Here is a 22,665-nt window from a genome sequence, read left to right as displayed (position 1 = left end):
TCGGACAGACCCTTGTTGGCTTCCTTATTTTGAGTATGCCCTGCTCTTTCTTACAATCACTAACTCTTTCCCGTCCCTTTTTTCATAACCTTTCTGCCCTATGAAGTCACAGTGTGTATTAATCTGTGTACCTCTTTATAGACTGTCTCACCATTAAAAAAGTCTAAGGGCCATTAGCTTCAGGGATTTGGAGTATTTTGTAATTTGTTTTTTTCTTAGTGAACAATGTGAGGCAAAAAAATAAATATTTGTTAAAAGAATGAAAGCTGTTCTGTGGCATTTTCCCCTTAACCTTAAGAAAAATTACATGTTATTACTTGTTCCCCCCAGTGGATATTCCTCATAACAATTTTTTACAATTTGTCCTTACGAGGACCCACTACTGTTTTATTTATTTTATTCACGTGTATCCCCATTTTCTTCCCCACATTATAGGTGATTAGATTAATGTGTTTAACCTAGCACCCATTGGTTTCCATGAGTTTTTACTATTTTGTGGTTAATATGCTTTTAATGTATGTAAACGAAAAGTTGGGCTTCCCTGGTGGCTAAAATGGTAAAGAATCTGCCTTCAATGCAGGAGACCTGGGTTTGATCCCTGGGTCGGGAAGATCCCTTGGAGGAGGTGCATGGCAACCCACTCCAGTATTCTTGCCTGGACAATCCCATGGACAGAGGAGTGCGATGGGCTATCGTCCCTAGGGTCGCAAAGAGTTGGACACGACTGCCTAACTAACACATACACACAAGTGACAAGTTATATTTCTCCTGTGTCTTCTGTATTCCAAACCCACACACACTGCTGCTGTACATTTGGGATCCTATGTCACATGACCTTTGGATGCCCTGTGATGCGTAGCTGCTTACTGCTCCAAGCAGAGGCTCCTACACTGCTTTCACCAACCCTGCAATGAACACCCTCTTAGTCATCCATTTATAAACATGTATGAAGATTCCTTTTGAACATATACCCAGAGAAGTTTTGCAGAACAAGACTATCCCAACACTTAACTTGACTGGGTGTAACTTGGAATATTCTCTAGAATGCCTTATCCATCTGTTCTACAGCCAGCAATGCAATGATGGCATCATATCCTCATACCGCTCTCAACATTTGCGATGACTGAAGTTTTCAGTTCTTTTTCAGTGCACTTTCTACACTAAGGCACACACAGCACACTGCACTTCATGCTATCAGGTCACCATTTCTGCCATTATTTTTAGCCCGTGCTTCCTAAGGGTGGAATTACACAGTTGTTTTGTATTCCAGTCTAGTCAAATGCCTATCACACAATGCGAACTTGATAAAAACATGTTGAATAAAAAATAAGCTATGTTCCATCACTTCACTCCACTTACAGTTAGAATATTTATTAACTTTAATAATTCTATGTGCCAACTGCTTTACTATGTGATACAGGCATATTTTCTCTAGTTCTTTGAGGAGGTGTTTTCATTCCTATTTACAAATGAGGCAACTGAGGCTATCCAGCTTAAATTACTTAGCTAAGGCTTTTCAGGGGATATGTATGTACCAAACATAGGGTCTGAACCTGAGTCTGAGTGACACTGACATCAAAGCATCCTCTCTTTTTTCTACTTATTCCAGTTGACTCTTGTGGTAATGAGATAAATGAATTAAATGAAACCTGTTTCCATGTTGTTATATGATATGTACCCCATTTCTCCCCCACATGTAACATCATGTTGTAACTACACCATAAACCACATCTCATTAACTCTGTAAGATAAGGTCAGCCCACATTCAGGACATGTTTAAAGTCACTTGCAATGATCTTTGGCATTTGCAAGAATATATATGTATGTGTGTGTGTGTGTATTCTTCATATATATATATATATGTTTGGTTTTTTTTTTCCTAGAGAGTTCTTAAGGGATATCAATTTAACTAGCAATTCATCTGGACATAAAATCCTTGCTTATCTACAAGACATTAGAGGCTTTGTGAAATGCCTGGTAAAAATATATTAAATTCATGTGTAAGTGTTAATTCCTTGCTTTGCACTAGACACTGGGCTAAATTCTGACACATGATGAGGAAGAAGCCAAACATAGTCTGATACCCCGTCACTTGCTGAAGGACATGAGCATGTAGAAGAGAAGAACCATCAGGGCAAATGTGAAAACGTTATAGGGCACTTAACACATTCCTGTGGCAAGGGAGACTTTTGGAAGGAAATGATTGAGATAAATAGGGCAAGGGTACAGGGAGGTGGAGGGGTGTGTGAAGAGAAGGGGAAAGAATGTACAGAAGACTAGAAGGGAAACAACAACTTGCAGATTCAAGGAAAGGAGAGCAATTGAACTTGGTTAGAGTCCTGATTGCAAGGGGGAGGGCAAGCTATCGGAGTTAAAAGCTACGGGTATTTAAAAAAACATATCAATGAGGCAGTTGGCTAGGAGCAGTTGGCCAGGTTATGCAGGCCCATTAGGAGGTACCTGCAGTTTGTACACGACCGCAATGGACAGCCACTGGATGGTTAGCAAAGCGGAGGAGGACGTGATCAGATTTGCCTTTTGGAAGATTTTCCTGGCTGCAGAACGATCAGATTATACAGGTGAGATTAAGGATGGGAATTGATAGTAGGGATAAAAAGACCACTTGGGAGGCATTTACAGTGATCCAGGTAAGTAAAAGTGACAGTGTGACAAGAACATAGATATTAAAGGTGGAGATAACTGAACAAATAATTTGAAAGGAGGATAAACCTAGAGACTAACTAGACGGGAGCAGGGAATCAAGGATGGCACGGAGGTCTCAATGTCAATCCCCTGATAGGCCATAGAATATAGATCCCATTCGCTGACTCAGTGATGAGCTTTCTGCAGCAAGCACTTCATCTAACTGATTTCTAGAAGAACAAAGAACAGCATGAACCTAGGACTGGAAAGGTGATGACATTAAATATTCTTGTATCGCAGCTTTTAATTTCTTGTGGCCCCCAGGTCCATTATGCCTGAACTTCTTAGTGCTTGGTCCTGGTTCCCGTTCCCTTCCAACTCAAACCAACAGAGCAAATGATGAGCCCAGCTGATCAGCCCATAGTCAGAATGACCTAGCAAGGCAGTCATTGGCAGAGAGTCTCCAGATCTTGGTCTTGGGCCGCTCCATGGAGGTGCTTCCACTAGTACCACCTTCTGGCCTCCCTCTAAGCCCATCTCACTCTTCCTACAGAAGGAGGAATGGATCATTTCAATGGTGAATTTGAAAGGAGAAATGGTATGAATGGCTGAGACATACCTCTCAATTTCATAGCTTCTCTGCAACTTTCCAAAAGCTCCACAATGCTACATGTTGCTTCTCCAGATCAAAGAGCTCAGATCAGCTCACAATTTCTTGGAACAAGGGTCTTTTTCAAAGCTTATGTCTAAACATGACATGACCTCTGTCCCATTTGTACCTTTTTGTCTTTTCCCTCTTGTCTTCCATTTATACTTTCTTTCAAGCTTCTTTCTTTCTCCCTTTTCCATTTCTCGCCCTCACCATTGTCTCACTTGTTTCTCCTTTAACTTGAAGGTCTGATTCCTTTTATTCAACATAAAAGACATCATATTTTGTGATTAGTTAGAAAACAGCTTTGTTCGTTAACTCTCTCTCTCTCTCATCTGCTCTCAAAAGAGATTAGAATAATTTCACATCTATTAATTAAACACGTTTGACTGTGTCATTCTAAATTACTTTGGAACCAGTGTTAATTTCTGAATAACAATCTAGTTTTGTAAATATGATTAATTGAGAAATATCATCCAAATATTTAAGGCCTTCCTTTATCTGCAAATTATATATCTTTTGTAGGTAATTGTTATTGCCTCCACATTTAAATATTCTAACCCTGCCCAGTATCCAAATTAGCCTGTAGGAAATCCAAGATTTTCTGGAATGTTTCCTGGAATGCCCTCCCATCTTTGGGTTATTATACACCCTTCACTACTCACAGAAAGGAATTCAAAACACACTTTTTCTAAGAAACTGGCCATGATCAAAGCTGCCCTAATCATTTTTATACTGCATCGCTCCACACATATCCCATGGACGGAGGAGCCTGGTAGGCTGCAGTCCATGGGGTCGCTAAGAGTCGGACACGACTGAGCAACTTCACTTTCACTTTTCCCTTTCATGTACTAGAGAAGGAAATGGCAACCCACTCCAGTATTCTTGCCTGGAGAATCCCAGGGACGGCGGAGCCTGGTGGGTTGCCGTCTATGGGGTCACACAGAGTCGGACACGACTGAAGCGACTTAGCAGCAGCAGCAGCAGCTCCACACATATACGTTCTACCCAAACACTTCACTAAAACATCTTAGACTTTTACTAAAAATCCCCTTAATCCTGAATTTATAAAACAAAATTGCAGATTTTCCTCCTAGAAGATCTGGATCAGGAGTCTTTAAAGTCTGAGCCACAAGTGATGCAGGAATGATTATCACCGTTCAGAGAAGTAAACGTGTTTGCTTTGCTCAAGCCCACACTGATTTCACTACAGGTCACATGATGCTCTTTGCTTTAGCGGGTCTGTGTTGAGTGTTTACCATCCTGGGAGCAGCATTTAGGAGCCATTAGTTATCACAGTTTCCTTTGGTCCCATCATTAGAAATGATGCAGAATAATAATGAAATATAAGAAACCATTTTGCATTTGTATCTTGTTAAATTATAACCATCTTACCTTTCTTCCAAGAATGATTTCTGCTCCCATAAGTGTCTATACTTCTACAAGCACCATGTTTGTTATTTATTTTGTATCTTCTAATACAATTCACTTGGCATTCTGTACTCAGTAAGTGACCAGTAAGTGCTTGTTAACTAAGTTGGTGGAAATTTGAGTCTTTGGCATCTGCCCTTGCAAAGGAGAAACATTCCTAAGCCCAGAAAGTGTGAAAACAAGGAGTCCGCAGAGAGGGGCCATTTGGAACCATGGCCAGTCACATGTTGTCATATTGCCTCAAAGTCCTGAACCCTGTGCTTAGGGAATAAGAGAGAAGATGACCCAACCTCTGTTCAAGGACAAATGGTTGCAGGGACTCCTCAGAGCAGCAGGCAGAAGAGAGGTGATGTGAAACAAGAGTTTGATCTCCTGGGAAATATTAGACGTTGGAAGCTACCTTCACTGTCTGGGCACACTAACTCTGTCCAGAGACATCGCTCTGGGGAATGCAAATGTGAGAAGATGAAACATCAGAGCAACAGCTACCATAGTTGACTATTTCTATTGTGAGTCGCTAGGGTTCCCAAACTCATCATGTGTAATTAAAGTAAGAACTGATGAAAGCTTTCATCATTAGAATTGCTACTACCATATGACATAATCCCTTGAGCCTTAGATGACAGTCTGCAAAAACAGAATCCTGAGTTTTCAAACCACTTGTCCTGTGTAGCCTACCAATAGCCACTTAGCATTACCTTCCACCACTCTGTTATATGTTCTAACCACTTCTGCTCGTGGCATTTCTTCTGCTAGATGAAGCCCTGATCATTAAATTTCTCATCTTTCAAGGTCTAGCTTAAAACAAACAAAACAACTCTCTTCTTAAGGCCAGGCAGCAGAGTATAAAGATTTTGGCCTGAACCTAAGAGAAAGATTTCTGGGATTCATAGCCCAGATGCTTTACTCAGGAACAATATATCATTAGGCAAGTTACTTAGTCTCTTCAGGTCTCAGCTTTCAAGAGACAGGATATCACATGGATACTAATATATACTCACCTCAGGAATGTTGTGGGAAATAAATGATTATGTATGTATACTCTGTGTATGTATGAACCCCCCACATGCACACACATGACAGTGCTTGTCATTTGCATTTGGCAGTTAGCAAATGCCGAATGCAATTGTCACGGTCCTTTAATTTCATATTTCTTTGCATTTCCGTAATTTCCTCTTTCTCTTGCTCAGTAGCTCTCTCTTGCTCTCTTCCCCTTCCTCCACTATCTCTTTCTCTCTCTCCTATGCACCACTTCTCACATACATTATATTCAAGTGCAGCCCTGACGTCTGTGGAACGAATAAGTATCACCCAAGTAGCACTGGTATGAAGGCCTCAGTCTCAGAATGGGTCTTCAAAGGGGCGCCTCACATATGCACACAGAGTTGTCTAGGAGATGCACTCACCCCTATGTGCTACCTTTCATGGCTTTTGTATTCTGCTCAGACTCTTGAGTTATCTCTACTTTTACCTGCACTAAAAGAAGCTTTGCTTTCTGCTGCTGTTTTCCACCAGTGGAGTGTGGCCTTGTGTTGCTGACGGAAGGTTGGTTCCATATGACAATGAGTTGAGAACAGATCCTGAAAGTCAGGGATAGGAGGAGAGAGCTCTTCCCAAGTTCTGCATCAAATTTTGGCTCCTTTTGATGTCTTACTCTATTTAGGCTGCTATAACAAAATACTACAGAGTGGGTGGCTTATGAGCAATAGATTTTTTTTTTATAGTTCTGAAGGCTAGAAGCCCAAGATGAGGGTGCCCTCTTCAGCATCACAGAATTCTTGTTATATCCTCACAAGGCAGAAGGAGCTCTGCGGAGTCTCTTTATACGAGCACTAATTTCATTTACAAGTACTCCACTTTCATGACTTAAATGCTTCCCAAAGGCCCCATCTCCTCACACCATCTCACTGGACATTAGGATTTCAACAAATGAATTTGGAGGAGGACACAGATACTGATAGCACCTGGTATCCAAAAGACTAATGCTTTGTGCTTAGGGAGCTCAAATTCTGGGGGACGCCCGTTTTCCATCACTTTCCATGTTTTTTCCCCCCTTGGATCTCTTCAGCTCTTTATCAATTGAATTTTTCTTTTTTTTCTCCTAACTACAAAATAAGAGACCTCAGACATGTAGCTAGAGATGTGTCCGTGAGTTTATATAAATGCTGACCATTTATTACTAACATCATGTGTAGTTTTGAATGCAGAACCAAGATAAGGAAATAATAAAAAGTAAAACTAGCACTGAAAAATATAAAATGTTATTTAACTTAGGAATATGCCAAGAGTAAGAATATTTCAAGAGTTTTATATGTGCATCTATACATAAAACCAACATCACCACGATGATCTATAGTTTCAAAGCAACTCACATATTAAAATATGATCTTTATCACAAACAGGAAGTAAGCAATTTTTATATTATTTGCTCTTCCATGAGAAAACTGGTGATTAAAATTCCTCCTGGAAACTCCTCATAGTGGCCAAGTCTCTAAAATCATTAAGTAGTAGGGCTAGGAGTTGAACTTGTTATCTGACCCACAGTCTAAAATTTACCATCAAACATGCTGGCTCCCAAGATAGCAATCGCTCTCATTCTTATAACACTAAAATAATTTCCCATCTGTTTTATAATTTTATTTGTAACTCATAAAACTTGAATTTACATGATATGATCTTGACACAGCATTATATTCAAAGAAATATATATAGTGCAGCAATAATAGATAATTATACAATTTAAAAGATTTACTAGAGGACCTCAAAGAAGATCAAAGGGAATATTTTTTCTTCCAGGATGCATAGATCTTATCTTTCTTACCCCATTTTCTTCCAATATTTTACCCCTGTCTTGGGTATATTTTAGCTCACTCCTACCTAAATTCATCATAATACCAGGAAATAATACCAGGATTTATATGAGGATTAATACCATAAAATGGGCCAATGAAGGCAAAATTCACCTTAGGGGTTGAAATATGTTAAGTAAATGAGTGGGGAAAGATATTTTTCTTATGGAGTTAGGGAAAGGAAAATGATAAGCATTTGCAATTTTGTCTCTTATTTAAGCTCCCTCAGATGCCCCAACAACTTTGTTATGAGACAAGTGTGTCCGGCAGTATCACTGCTTTGTTTTACAGAAGAGGAAACAAGTTCTTGAATATAATAAGCAGAGGATGTCCTCCTACAGCAAAAATATAAAGACCCGAGTATATGCAAATATAGATTTTCAGACACATACCCCATTACACCTCACTTCCCTGTCTGATCCTCCAGCACTTGCCTTTGATGCTCAGTCAATTAAGGTCCAGAACACAGAGAGGAAGAAACAGATCCTTTGCTTGTTTATCTATCTTGTGATGTACATGGAGTCCTGAAATTATAGCTCAGGTCATGGCCCCAGCACTGCAACCCCAGGGGTGAGACTCTGCTGTGCAATTTATGGACAGAGAGGTGAGGATAATCAGAGGAGAGCCAACAAAGGCAAAACACCCTAAAGCCTCCAGCGGCCGCCAGGAGTGCCAACTTCAAGCTTGACCACAGACTCTGAGCTACAGTTATTCTCATGACTTGTCAGTTACCACTCTTTCCTCTGGTTCAGATATGTCTTTCCTAGAAGTATAGAGTTTCAAAGCTAATAAGATAGGAACAGGCCTCTGACTCCATATAGGAGTTTGCTTTCAGATACTTTAGGGTAAACTTTCAGAGTTTACTTGAAGAAAGTAAACTTTCAGAGTTTACTTTCAGAAGATGCTGCAGCCTTCTACTCATATAAACTTCCTAGAACTACTGTGAGCTGGTAACATCCTCCTCCACTCCCACTATGCTCTTCACACTGGCCTTATTTCTGTCACTTGAGTATGTTTTCTCGGGGCGTTTGGTCTAACTGTCCCCTCTGCTTGAAATATTTTCCTCCTGGCACTTTCTACAACATCCTTATCATCATATAGCTTTTTTTTTCCTTGTTAATATTTATTCCTCTTAATCAGTTTGCTCTCCAGCTTAGCTAAAGGACTCTGTTAAGACTGAGCCCTCCTAGGAAGCATATGTCAAGACAGAATTAAATATGCAAGAAATTTATCAAGGGATATGCTTCTGAGGAAAAATGGAGAAGGATCCTCCCATGAAAAGCTGGAAGAACTATCACAGGAATACAGTTCTGACTCTGAAGGAAGGAGAGAGGGAAGGAAAGAAGTTTGGATAAAAGTGTCCTAAGCTGCTGAATTCTAAAGGAAGTTGTCATGGCCATAGGGGAATACTTGGGCCAAAGTCATGCGTCAGAGGATTCAAACATCTCCCAGTCCTAAGAATCCCTGCCAAGCTGAGTCAGTGACCAGGAATAGCCCCGGGGAAGCATGGCCTCCATGTACACAGGGTGATGGATGCTGGAGGGCAGCAATGACATGCATCTGGAGGTCTGAGCGGGGTCTTCTCATGGGCGCCATGTGCCCCTTTTCCGTCTTCATCCTACTCTTGCATTTCGTTTTCTTTCTTGCACTGTTTGTAATTTTATTCGTATTATTTATTCTTTTATCATGTGTCTCTCTTGATAGGCTGAAAATTCCATGAAGGTGGGAACACTGTTTATCTTCATGCCCAAAATTATGTGTCAGGTACATAGTAGGTAGTCAGTAAATTAATTTGACTTGCTAATGGCTGAGTCAATAGCTGATAAAAAAGATCACTGAACCGATAACCATAAAATATGCTCCTAACTGACCTTCTATGAGTTATTTCTGAAACCCTCTCTCACCTGTCATGACACTGTAGCCTCATCCTGTAACAGCCGTGTTTGTGCCTGCTGATCCAATGCAGACTCTACAGCTCTTCAATTAGCCTTGTGAAAGTGAAGCAAAATGTTAGTTGCTCAGTCGTGTCCAACTCTTTGTATCCCTATGGACTGGAGCCTGTCAAGCTCCTCTGTCCATAGAATTCTCCAGCCAAGAATACTTGAGTGGGTAGCCGTTCCCTTCTCCAGGGGATCTTCCTAACTCAGGAACTGAACCCAGGCCTCCTGCATTACAGGCAGATTCTTTACTATTTGAGCCATCAGGGAAGCCCTTAGATAGCCTTGTTCACACATTATAGCTAAGCTCAAATCTCAACTGATACCATCCAATTAAGCCAGCCTTGTGATAAACTTTGGCAGAATTGTAGCATTTATAAAATGCTTACTTCTAAATGAATTGCATAATAGACCACTCATTTTTGGTACTTAAGTGTGTAGTGGATACTTTCAAGTCTAGTTAACGATCCAGTTCTTTCATTTTGTCTGAGATTTCACATCCATCCAAACCTTTCTAGCTATTTTAAAGACTGACATTACTCACAATTTAGACATTAATGGGTTACTCTTTGTAGGTTTCTAAGCCATTTTGACTGTGCAGAAAGTCTATACCACTTACACTACTTTTTCTCCAATTGTTACTAATTCTTTTTTTCTTGCAGGATAAAAGCTTTATGAAGTAAGAGACTGGGGCTAGCATTAAGTTCTTCTCTTAGAGGATGCTGAACCCATGTAAAGTGAATGTTAATAACCCCAAATATACATTTTGCACCTATTACTTACAGAGCTTTGTGTTTCCAAATCTATCTTCTGTTACACTAGATGTAGGCAACTCTCCTTATGTTGCCACTGAGATGATTCATTTTGGGGTTTGAGACTTACTCTTAAAAAGTATCCTCGAAGCCATTTCATTTTTCATTGTTTGATTTATTGATGAGCTTATTTATTTATTTAAAAAAACGAGATCAATAAAATACTGTGATTATCAGTAGCCCTTATATTTGTTGCAGCCATATAATTCTTTCCCCAAAGACAAATTCAGCCATGTCATTCCCTTCAATTGTCTTTGCCCTTAGAATAAATTTCGAACCCATTATATGGTTTCATCTTATAGCTCCCTTCCACCCCCTGAGCTTGTTTATCTCAATTTATTTCACAGCACACCACTGATGCTCCCCACACTGAATTTCTGTCTCACCTCTAGCCCTTTTTGGACTCTCCCCCAGCCCCACTCTCGCCTCCAGTCTGCTTTGCTCTTGTCAATGCTTCCAGTTTCAGCTTACAAGTCACTTCCTCAGGAACAGGGTCTCCGATCTCACCTCCATCCAGCCATACCATGTGCCCTTCTTCTGGGCTCCCTTATCTACCTTTACTTTTCCATCACTGGGTATGGCACCCTGTGTTACAATTAATGAATTGCATAGCACAAAAAGTTAGGAATCACATCTGCTTTGCTATTTTCTTGAGGTCCTAATACTAAGTAAATATATTAAACCTTTCTTTTACCTTGGGTTATAAGGAATGCTTTCCAAATTTGTGGTTTGTTTTTCCAGCTGTCTTTCCTTTTAGTTTTTGCTTTTTTTTGGTGGGGGGTGGGGTGGGCAGACAAGAAGAGCTAAGCATTTTCCTTCTACCTTCTGGCTCTCCTTAGAACACCAATGTCTACCAGGAGATGATGTACATATTTGCTAAAAGGGCTTCACTTTTCACATCTCATCTTTCAACAAAAACAAAAACTCTATTTTGTACAGGGTGCTGTGCTGTGCTTGGCTGTGTCTGACCCTTCGCTGTCCAGTGGACTGTAGCCACTAAGTTCCCTTTTCCATGGGATTCTCCGGGCAAGAATACTGGAGCAGGATGCCGTTTCCTACTGCAGGGGATCTTCCTGACCCAGGGATCAAACCCACATATCCTGAGTCTCCTGCATTGGCAGGCAGGTTCTTTTTATCACCAGTCAGTTAACAAACAATGTTGTGAGAGTTCCAGGTGAACAGCAAAGGGACTCAGCCATTTGAGATAAATATATATATATACACACACATATATACATATACACACACACATACATACATATATATACACACATACATACATATATACATATATATACACACATACATACATATATACATATATATACACACATACATACATATATACATATATATACACACATACATACATATATACATATATATACACACATACATACATACACAGATATATATCCATTCTCCCCCAAACTCCCCTCCCATCCACACTGCTGCGGAACACTGAGCAGAGTTCCACGTGCTATATAGTAGGTCCTTGCTGGCTATCCATTTTAAAAATAGCAATATTATACATCTCATCTTTAATCCATCTGGGTTTCCCTTTCAAATAACAAAGAAAAATTTTAAAAAAGAGACAACTAAGTAAAAAGTTGTTAAAAGAGAGCTGGAAAGAAGGGAGGAATGGAGAAGGAAGGGTTAAAATCAAGACAACAGGCTCAAAATGGAGTCCTTTATGCTTAGCCCCATGTTGCCAAGTGACTGATAGTCACTCTGTCGTGTCCAACGCTTTGAGACCCCATGGACCGTATAGCCTGCCAGGCTTCTTTGTCTATGGAATTCTCCAGACAAGAATACTGGAGTGGGTTGTTATTTCCTTCTCCAGGTTGCCAAACCGAGACTTAGTTTAGGTACAGTTTCAGGTCCCTGGGAAGTGGAATTTTAAACTAGTCAGGCCTCACCTTATCAGCACCAATTAAGTCATCTCCCAGAAAGACCCCTGCCATCCACTAAAGGAAACTAACTTAGCAACAACAAACTTGCTTTTTTTGCGTAGTGTAACTTTCTTACTCCTATTCATTTCTGCCTATTGAAGACTTTAATTTCGTACAACTCCTAGGAGTTCCTTTCTGTTACATTAGACGCTTCCCAATTCGAACAGATTTTTTGCACAAATACACTCTTAAACATTTAAACACGCATTCATTTTCCTCACCACTTCTGGTGACAGAAGAGGGGATGAAAGGAGGCCTTGACAGCCCCCCAGAAGCAACGAGCAACACGGCGCAGGTACCTTTGGGCCCCTTGAGCTCGCTGCATCCCCGCTGCTTCCCCACTGCCTCCGGACGTGGTGGGTTAAGTCCCTCTCGGATGCTGGACCCCAGGCCCACAGCTTTTCCCTTACGAGCTTTCAGACTTTCTTGGAACGCTGCACTTTCTGGATTGAGTCCGGAAACGGGCCAGACTGGGTCCCACATAAAAACTGCACCGGGTCCGGCGCTAGAGTGGTTTCGACTTAAAACCTGGACTGAGTCCAGGGTCAGAGTGGTTCCGGCTTAGAAACCGGACCGGGTTTAGAGTGGGACTGGGTCAAGGGTCAGCTTGGGTTGGCGGAAAACTGAACTAGTTAGCATTCACCTGAAACTATCACAGCATTGTTTGTTAATTGACTATAGCCCAATACAAAACTGGGCGTCACAGGTGATGCTAGTGGTAAGGAACCTGCCTACAAATGCAGGACACGTGGGAGACATGGGTTCCTCTCTGGGTCGGGAAGATCCCCTGGAGGAGGGCATAGCAGCCCACTCCAGTATTCTTTCCTGGAGAATCCCATGGACAGAGGAGCCTGGCAGCCTACAGTCCATAGGGTCAAAAAGAGATGGACAAGACTTGAGGGACTTCCCATGCACGCATACATGCACAATACAAAGTATAAAGTTAAAAAAAAAACAAAAACTGAACTAGTTCTGGGTTCAGATGTGGTCTGACTTAAGCTGTAGTAGGTCCAGTGTAAGGTCTTGGTGAATAAAATTTTAAGACTGAAAAAGTTAGGTTAGCTTTACCGAAGTTAATCTTGAATTTCAGTGGCCCCAGTGAAAAACCATGTTTTTCCCTAAGATTTTTTGTTCTGTTTTGTTTTTGTTTTTTGGCCATGCTGGGTCTTAGTTGCAGTGTCTGGGGATCTAGTTTCCCAGCCAAGGATTGGACGCAGGCCCTCCTGCATTCGGAGCTTGGAGTCTTAACCTTTGGACCACCAGGAAAGTCCCAGAAGTGAACAACGTTTACTGTCTTAGACAAGCTTATTTGTTTACAAGGGGCTGGAGAGGAAAGGGGGTCTCAGGCACTCCCCATAAAGAGTAGAGGGGAAAATTATGCTTCCTCCTCCACAGTTTCTAGGGACCAGAATGAGACCTATTGGACACCCCAATCACTGCAGAGCCTGCAGACCACATCTTCAGAAAACTGGCAGAAGCTGGCAAAGGGTGAGAATTCTCACCTGTCAGTTCTCCCAGGTATCTATTTGTGGTGCCTGGTCTAGAGAAAAGGTATAATTTTTACTGTCTCTTCCTTTCCAGATTTAAAATGGCAGGGAAAAACAAACAACTCTGGGAATTAGGTCTCTGTATTATGGCTTGTGACTTTGCTTTCAGGTACCCACTGGCTGGCTCTCCTTTCTCTCCCACGGATGGCTATTGCCTTCTTATTTGTCTTATTTTCTGTCCTGAGAACTTGGCTTGATAACTGCCATATTGGAGGGGCCGCCAAAATATGGCCGGACAGAAATGTGGGTTGCACTCTACTTGCAGCTAGGATCCTATGAACTGTTGCCAGCTCTCAAGGAAATTGTCTACATCTGTTTTTCTTTTGGTTATCTTTGGAGGCAGCGCTGGATCTTGGGAGGGTCGTATGTTTTGTACCTTCTCTGTAAATGCCTTTTGTGTCCATAGGGTTGTTTCATCCTGCCGGGAATGTTTGCTGTTTGTCTCGGCTGAAACGTGACAAGATATTTAAAAGGTTTTTTTTTTTTTTTTTTTTTAGTACCTCTGTGGTCATAAGTTGGACAAATTGAAAGCTGATATTCACAACCTAATAGGAATTTTTTTGTAGGTGTTTTCTCCTAAGCTAGAATGAAACTCTGTTCCAAGAGGGAAAGGAAAAAAAAATTCTGAAGCATTTATGAACGTATTTGTTAAGTCATTCCAAAGGCACACAGCTCTAAACCTAGAACACGAGCATATTCTGATTTCCGTCTTAGTCAAAGATCTTCCTGATAGAAAGAAGCGAATTGGAGATATTGTAGTTTGTCAACTGTGTCAGCCTCTTGACATTCGGGTTGTGATTCAATTCTGTGAGGAATTAAAAACAATCGTCCTTGTCTTATAAATCAAGTTTTTTGTTGTTGTTGTTGATTTTTGAGATGGCATTTATTTTTTATTTATTTATTTTAATTGGAGGCTAACTACTTTACAATACTGTAGTGGTTTTGCCATACATTGACACGACAAGAATGGAAATGTGGCTCTAGAACCCATTCAAAGTCCACCTATCCCTTTTACCAATCCCCAAATTCCATTTTTCATGTCAAAAAGCTTCCAGATCTCATAAGAGATGTGGACTTAGACAAGAAAAATCCTTCCAGTTAACTCTTGCATTCTTTCTAGATACTTTTAAAGATGCTGGTCTTCTCCAACAACCAATGTAATTCTTATCAGTAAAAGCAAAAATTGAAAAGGAAAAGCTATTTTGAAAACTAGGCCTATGAAAGATCTTTAAAATTTCTAGCTAAGCTTAACTTGTATTCCACCTGCCAGAAACACGATTTGGATCCAACTATTCTTTTAAAAACAACTGAGCTTTGCATTATTTATTGTACCTAATAGCTGAACATTTAAAACAAATCTATACGATCTCTGTTGACATCTGTTTGCATGTTTATGTATATCTGAGAATCTGCCTGCAATGTAGGAGGCCTGGGTTCAGTCCTTGGGTTGGGAAGATCTCCTGGAGAACGGAATGGCTACCCACTCCAGTATTCTTGGTGGAGGATTCCTTAGACGGAGGAGCCTTGCAGGCTGCAGTCCATGGAGACTGGCAGGTGGATTATTTACCATCAGAGCTACTAGGATAGCCTGTAAGTAAGATAAAAGTTTATAAGTAAACCTTTCAACGGTAATTATGCTTTATGTTATGTCTACTTAAAAATAGTTTACAAAATCTTTTGAAAGCTTGAAATCTTAAATTTACACTGAAATAAGTGACCAGTGGGTTAGAAGCACACATAACAAGCTGGTTTTTGACACTGACATCTGATATAGAAGGCAGTCCTGTGGGGCTAAGCTCTTACCATGTGGAATCTGATGCTATCTCCAAGTAGATAGTGTCAGAATAGAGTTGAATTGCAGGACACCCAAATGGTGTTAGAGAATTACTTGGTGGCATAGAGGGAAAAACCCACACGTTGGGATTGGAGTCAGAATATTATGACTTATTAGAAATTGATGAGAATTGTAGGGAAACTATACTTGTCCTTTTTTATCTGCAGGCAAAAGGATAGGACACCAGAAGATGAACTCCCCCCGCCCCCCACCAAAGGTTGGAAGGTATCCAATATGCTACTGGTATGATGGTTAGATAGCATCACCAACTCAATGGACATGAATTTGAGCAAACTCCAGTAGATAGTGGAGGACAGAGGAGCCTGGTGTGCTCGAGTCCATGGGGTCCAGAAGAGTTAGACAAGACTTGGTTACTTACTGAACAACAACAACTCTCTTGAGACAGCTTCAGGTACAAATCAAATCCACGCACTGGACTGGAATTCAGGAATCTCATACTTGCTCTACAGCTTTGGGTTTCTCTTTGGGTGCCTCTTGGGTCTTGATTTTAATCCAAATCAGATGAGTTTAACAAGACACTATCTATAGTCTTTTCTATCTCTGACATGCTATTGCCTTAGGTTTTCAATGGCCCATCTGCCAGGGAAGGGCATCCGTGCCCCTCTATAAATGACGGTCCCCTCCTTCTCTGCCCATATCCCCCAGGACCATACCTCATCTTGGCCTCCCAAAGTGATATCAGGCAGCCAGACAATCTCATTTACTCACAATTATTTCTGTCACCAGGACTCAGTATATCCAATGGCAATTTACCACACATCGTTAATATGTTTGTTATATTTTGTTGGCAGAATATGAAAGTTCATCAGTAAGCCCGCACACAGGGAAAGCATATTGAAATGAGCATTATGGATCTGTCAGGCTGGAGTTTATGGCCTTTTCTCAGTACTACACTGTAAGTAAAACAAGCCCTGATTGAGTCAGCAGCCTCCTGGGTACTCATTTGCCAAAGTGTAGGGAATTTTAATACTAAGTTTATCTTCCTGCATTAGGCAGGCAGGGTGAGGGTGGGGTGCCGGGCAGATTGCTTCGGCTTAGGGGTATTATAGACCAGCCTGCAAGTTCAACAGACACCAGGAGGGAAGCTTTCAGTGGGTTTGGCCTCTTATCTTCTTATGGTCTAACAGATTTTGGAGATGTAGTGCCCTGGAGTTTTAAAACTCAGTTTGCAAATACTCCTTTTAAAACCGATGCATTGAAATGCAATGGAAAAGAGAGAGGGGAAAAAAAAAATATTCACTGAGGAATGGCACTGAAAAAAGCAATAAAGAAAAAAGGAGGAGAGCGATTCGTTAAAATCCCAGATACTGAGCATGATGGAGGCAAATATCCTTATACCTTTTCTCCTTTGCAAGCAACTTCCAGGAGGGGTCCAGGCTCCCTCATCAGGGAATTGCATTCTCCAAAAAGAACTTTGTAGATGCCAGGGCTGTCTAAAGGGATTTCGGAAGCTTTGTAAGTCCAAATTAATGCACTGGGAAATGAGTTTTGGAAACAAGATTTCTGTTTCTTCTCTTTGGCAAAGCACGGGATGCATGAGATGAGGGGAGCACATTTCCAGCTATGGTGAGAGAGCTGCTTCTCTGATTTGAGGAGGGTCAGAAAATTTTCAGCAGGCAGTTCACGGAGGTGGCCCCCATTCAGGCTCAGGTGTTATTGGTATTAACAGATTGTTATCTCTTGGCAGCAAAGTCAATCACTACCTTTTTTTCCTCCTCAGCAGGAAGGCTTATCCATTATGTTTTCCTTGAGCAGCTACTTGGTATTCTATGAGTCAGGATCTATTTCTCATTCCAGCAGCGTGCAGCTGTGGGTCACCTGGCCAATGCTGGGGCCATTCCACATTCCAGAGGCACAGAGCTCCTCCGGTCGTTTGGCATTCCAGAGGCATTCTAAAGCCGCAGGTCATTCATTATGCCAAGGTTAGTTTGTCGGCCTGCAGAGCCAAGAGCCTTATTCTGTGCTGGTTGAGATTAGAAACTGCAAGGAAGATGTAACTCCTCTGGTGTCAAAAGCATGGAGATGGAGAGAAAGAGCAAATAAAAACTGCAAAGAATTCTCAAGTAGTTCTTACATAGGATGACGGGGACATGTTGTACACCTAAGATCAAAGATGGGAGTTTTTTGAGGAGAACAAATACAAATCAGATAATAAGTGTATTTCTCTGACTTTCTTAATCAAATGAGAAGCAAGACATAGCTATAAGGTATATCAGTTCTAGAGTCACTCAACATTGGGTTCAAATCCTGGCTCTGCTCCTTATTAACTGTATGATTTTGAGTGATTTATTTATCCTCTTTAAACACCAGTTAATCATCTGTAAAATTGGGACAGTAAAATATCCTACCATTTTTGGGAATGCAAACTAGTACAGCCACTATGGAGAACAGTGTGGAGATTCCTTAAAAACCTGGGAATAGAACTACCATACGACCCAGCAATCCCACTGCTGGGCATACACACCGAGGAAACCAGAATTGAAAGAGACACATGTACCCCAATGTTCATCGCAGCACTGTTTACAATAGCCAGGACACGGAAGCAACCTAGATGTCCATCAGCAGACGAATGGATAAGGAAGCTGTGGTACATATACACAATGGAATATTACTCAGCCATTAAAAAGAATACATTTGAATCAGTTCTATTGAGATGGATGAAACTGGAGCCCATTATACAGAGTGAAGTAAGCCAGAAAGAAAAACACCAATACAGTATACTAATGCATATATATGGAATTTGAAAGATGGTAACGATAACCCTATATGTGAGACAGAATAAGACACACAGATGCATAGAACAGTCTTATGGACTCTGAGGGAGAAGGTGAGGGTGGGATGTTCTGAGAGAATAGCACTGAAACATGTATATTATCATATGTGAAACAGAACACCATTCCAGGTTTGATGCATGAGACAAATGCTCAGGGCTGGGGCAATGGGATGACTCAGAGGGATGGGATGGGGAGGGAAGTGGGGGGCAGGTTCAGGATGGGGAACACATGTAAACCCAGGGCTGATTCATGTCAATGTATGGCAAAAACCACTACAATATTGTAAAGTAATTAGCCCCCAACTAAAATAAATAAATTTATTAAAAAAAAATAAATCCAATTAAGTTAAAAAAAAATAACCTACCATTTTAAGATGACATAAAACCCTTAATACTGTTTAGCACAGTCCACGCCTCCAAGAAAATACTCTATAGATTTTTTATTATTGTGATGATGATGATGCTTGGAAGATTCTTGAATTGCAAAGATGAAAGTTGAAAACCCATCTAACATGATTGAAAGTGGAGTGATGCCTATCAAGGGCCACTATCAAGTCTCTTTCAGACCCTCAAGAACTGGAAAATTACTGAAGACAGCAGGTCTGTTCTCTGAAAAATCATACCCTTTAGAATTTCAGCCAGCCCAGACACAACTGTGGCTTGCTAAATCACTTCAGTCGTGTCTGACTCTTTGCAATCCCATGGACTCTTTGCAACCTCACCAGGCTCCTTTGTCCGTGGGAAGCTCCAGGCAAGGATACTGGAGTGGGTTGCCATTACCTTCTCCAGGGGGGATCTCCCTGACCCAGGGCTTGAACCTGTGTCTCTTACATCTCCTGAATTGGCAGGCAAGTTTTTTACCACTAGTGCCACCAGGGAAGCCCCAGACCATCCCCTTTGCCTGCACATTGCCTTTTGAAACTCAATAAAAGACTCAAACCCCTGCCTTTCGGGGCCAACCCCACTCTATGTGTCTGGCCCTTTTCCTCTCTTGGAAAGTGAATAAAAGCTCTCTTTTCTTCTCTTGTTAATATTTCTGTGAATTCTTTCACAACCAACGTCAGCTCACCTAACAGAGATAATAACTTTTCTTAATATAGTACTGAGGGCTTCCCTGGTGTTTCAGACCAGGTGAAGAATTTGACTGCAATGCAGGAGATCCAGTTTTGATCTCTGGGTTGGGAAGATCCCCTGGAGTAGGCAATGGCAACCCACTCCAGTATTCTTGCCTAGGAAATCCCATGGGCAGAGGAGCCTGGTATGCTACAGTCCATGGGGGCCCAAAGGGTCAGACCTGACTTAGAGACTAAACAACGACAAAATCCAGCAGGACTGGTAGGTGAAGCCTGATAAGAAAGATTGATTTTCATGCTAGGAGTATGAACTTTATTCTGCAAGGAGTGAAGAGGAAAAGATTTTGGTTGGCTTTATATTTTATTGTTTCTGTTCCTACAGAGGGATGTTATAATAAATCCTGATGGATCCTCCCAGTGAATTGCCAACTATTGGAGCAGGATATATAATATTGCGTATCAAGGAGGAGAAGGGGATGACAAAGGATGAGATGGTTGGATGACATCACCAACTCGATGGACATGAGTTTGAGCAAGCTCCGGGAGTTGGTGATGGACAGGGAAGCCTGGCGTGCTGCAGTCCATGGGGTCACAAAGAATCAGATACAACTGAGTGAACAGAACTGGTATCAAGACCATCAACCTAGGACAAGAAATCTGTGAGGTGTTTCATGAGGCAAAGAGGCAAGCCAGACTCCGGGCAGGGTATAGTGTTAGGAGACAGTGCCATGACTACAGAGGAGGTCGGCATGTGACCTGCTTTTCTCTTGGGAGCCAGAACCTTTGCAATACACTACTCACAGGGATGCCCTAACTGTACATCAGCCAGTAAGGTCAGACAGACTGGGGAAGCTTTCTGTGTACACATGAAGTGGCCGTTGGAGTCTCAAGAACCTACTTCAGAGGGTCAGAGAGTATGGCCTGTGAATGCACTGAGGTGCTTGTTAAAGGTGGATTCCATAATCCTCACCAGGAGCAGATCTCCCTGGAGTAATTCTCAGTCACCTCTAAGAAATAAAGGTCAGAGTCTCTATCAGATGGTTCTCAAGAGAAACAGCAAATCAAGTTGAAAAGGGATTCTTAGAGAACATCTTGTGATTCTTCTAAACATTTGTTGATTTTGTCCTGATTTTAAGAGCTGAGAACAGAGGCTTTAGGGAAAAACACAAGTTTCTAGCCAGGGCAGACCCATGTTTTGGTGGGTCTGTAGCTTATAAAGATTGGAACCACCACCCCCCAACCCCGACCCTTAAGAAAAGGATACAGAAATAACAAGTACAAACATAGAGACAAAAGTAAATCTTTGTTTAAAATTGAAGCCATAACAATTATAATGCTAATCTGCTGACAATGCTGATGCTGACGTGTGTTTCACAAAAGCAAGAAAAACATGATTTTTTTTTAATAACCTGCATATATTTCTTTGGTTCTTCAAAAAGGAATGATAAAAATAAAGTTATTTGCTTTAAAAAAAAATAACCTGCATAGCAGACCTCTCTAATATTGTCTGTATTTTATCTGTATACTTTTGATATTTTTGTATATTATTTTTATATTATTTTCTATAGAGTAGAAAGTTAATTCAGTTTTATTTCTCCAGTGCCATTTTTTTTAATTGGCATGTTGAAAAGTCCATTCATCTTCATAACTCATTATTGAAAATTAGAGTGTAAATATTTAGCATTGATGTCATATTGAGAAAACTAGTATCAGGTTTCCTTAAGATTTCAGAGAATTTCAAGGTCTCTTATGCAGTGATGTATCTTAAATATTGTTTGCATTGATAGTACTCATTAACCAGTTTTTGAGCAAGGTCCATATTGGATTGGTATATTACAAGTTTTATACTAACTTTGTTGATGTCTGTAGTCATGTCAAATCAGCAAGAACTAAGAACACTCAAAAATTTGATTTGATCAGGCAATTCTAACCAATAAAAGAAATGGACAAAGGAATGGTCTAACAGAATGAAGAAGTTAATTCAGACAAAGTGCTCTGAGAAAACTGGACAACACTGGTTAATGCAGCCAGGAATGCACGTGTGAAAAAGTATCAAGTATTGGCAAATGACTGGAGCCATATCATCATACTTCCAAATTTTGGAAACAGGCATGTGTGGTTTTATTACTAACTTTACAAAAAGCAATGAAGTGCAATATAAGACCGTAGTACTAGAAGCAGACAGATATCCATCTGAATCTTCTCCTGCCTGTTACTAATCTGTGAAATCTTGCTAACAATAACTTAAGTAGCCACAGAAGAGATGACAAACTACACAAAAACGTATCCCACTAAACTCCACACATTTTATACCCAATTAAAAGTCCCTTTATGTGGGTGCCAAAAGGCTCACATCAGTGGACACAAAGTTATGTTTAATGAGAGAAGTGTGTACGTGCTCAGTCTATCAGTTGTGTCTGACTCCTTGCGACCCCGTGGACTGCAGCCTCCTCAGTCCAGGGAATTTTCCAGGCAAGAATACTGGAGTGGGTTGCCATTTCCTACTCAGGGATCGAACCTGCATCTCTTTAGTCTCCTGCATCAGCAGGCAGATTCTATAGGGCCTGTGCTACCTGGGGGCTTCCCTGGGGGCTCAGCTGGTAAAGAATCCACCTTCAATGTGGGAGACCTGGGTTCAATCCCTGAGTTGGGAAGATCCCCCGGAGAAGGGAATGGCTACCCACTCTAGTACTCTGGCCTGGAGAATTCCATGGATTCTATCATCCATGGGGTTGCAAAGAGCTGGACACAACTGAGCGACTTTCATTTGCACCACCTGGGAAGCCCAGTGAGGGGAGAGTCAATGCAAAAAGAGACAGTGGTCTTGACCAATGATATAATGCAATGTTTTCCTTTGGAAAATCTGAAGAAAAAAAAAAAAAACCTGATCATATTGCTAATGCAATCCCCAGGGGTTCTGAAGCTCAAACTTCATGTGCCTCCTGGTATGTCTGCCTCTGCCCCCTGTGGTTTCCATGGAGCTCACATTTCTAGTTAGAGAAGACAGACGATAAGCACATGAACAAAATAATAAACAGACAAGTTTAGACAGACATTGTTCAATGCGGAAGGTAGCACAGGGCATATAAGGAAGAGTTACTGTTGGCAGGGGAAGAAGTATACCTTAGAGACAGAGGCCACAGA

At 41.1% G+C, this 22,665-nt stretch overlaps 2 long non-coding RNA genes across 5 annotated transcripts in view; one reads left to right on the top strand and one right to left on the bottom strand.

Annotated features, from left to right (window-relative positions):
- The window catches only part of LOC145540906 (uncharacterized), a 355,416-nt gene extending 342,687 nt beyond the window's left edge, over positions 1-12,729 (bottom strand). For all 4 annotated transcript variants that reach the window (XR_014078637.1, XR_014078632.1, XR_014078640.1 and 1 more), the window contains exon 1: positions 12,573-12,729. This is a non-coding gene — a long non-coding RNA (uncharacterized LOC145540906). The remainder of the gene's footprint in view (positions 1-12,572) is intronic.
- Positions 12,730-12,857: 128 nt separating this feature from the next.
- Positions 12,858-17,833, top strand: LOC145540902 (uncharacterized). The gene is made up of 4 exons (XR_014078626.1): positions 12,858-15,410; positions 15,822-15,879; positions 16,467-16,570; positions 17,396-17,833. It is a non-coding gene; the product is annotated as an uncharacterized LOC145540902 (long non-coding RNA).
- The last annotated feature ends 4,832 nt before the right edge of the window (positions 17,834-22,665 follow it).

Source organism: Giraffa tippelskirchi, chromosome 1 (assembly GCF_054371585.1).
Source record: "Giraffa tippelskirchi isolate mGirTip1 chromosome 1, T2T-mGirTip1v1.2.pri, whole genome shotgun sequence".
Lineage (NCBI taxonomy): Eukaryota > Metazoa > Chordata > Mammalia > Artiodactyla > Giraffidae > Giraffa > Giraffa tippelskirchi.
The sequence above is the reverse complement of the archived record's forward strand: the minus strand, read 5'-3'. Positions and strand labels throughout refer to the sequence as shown.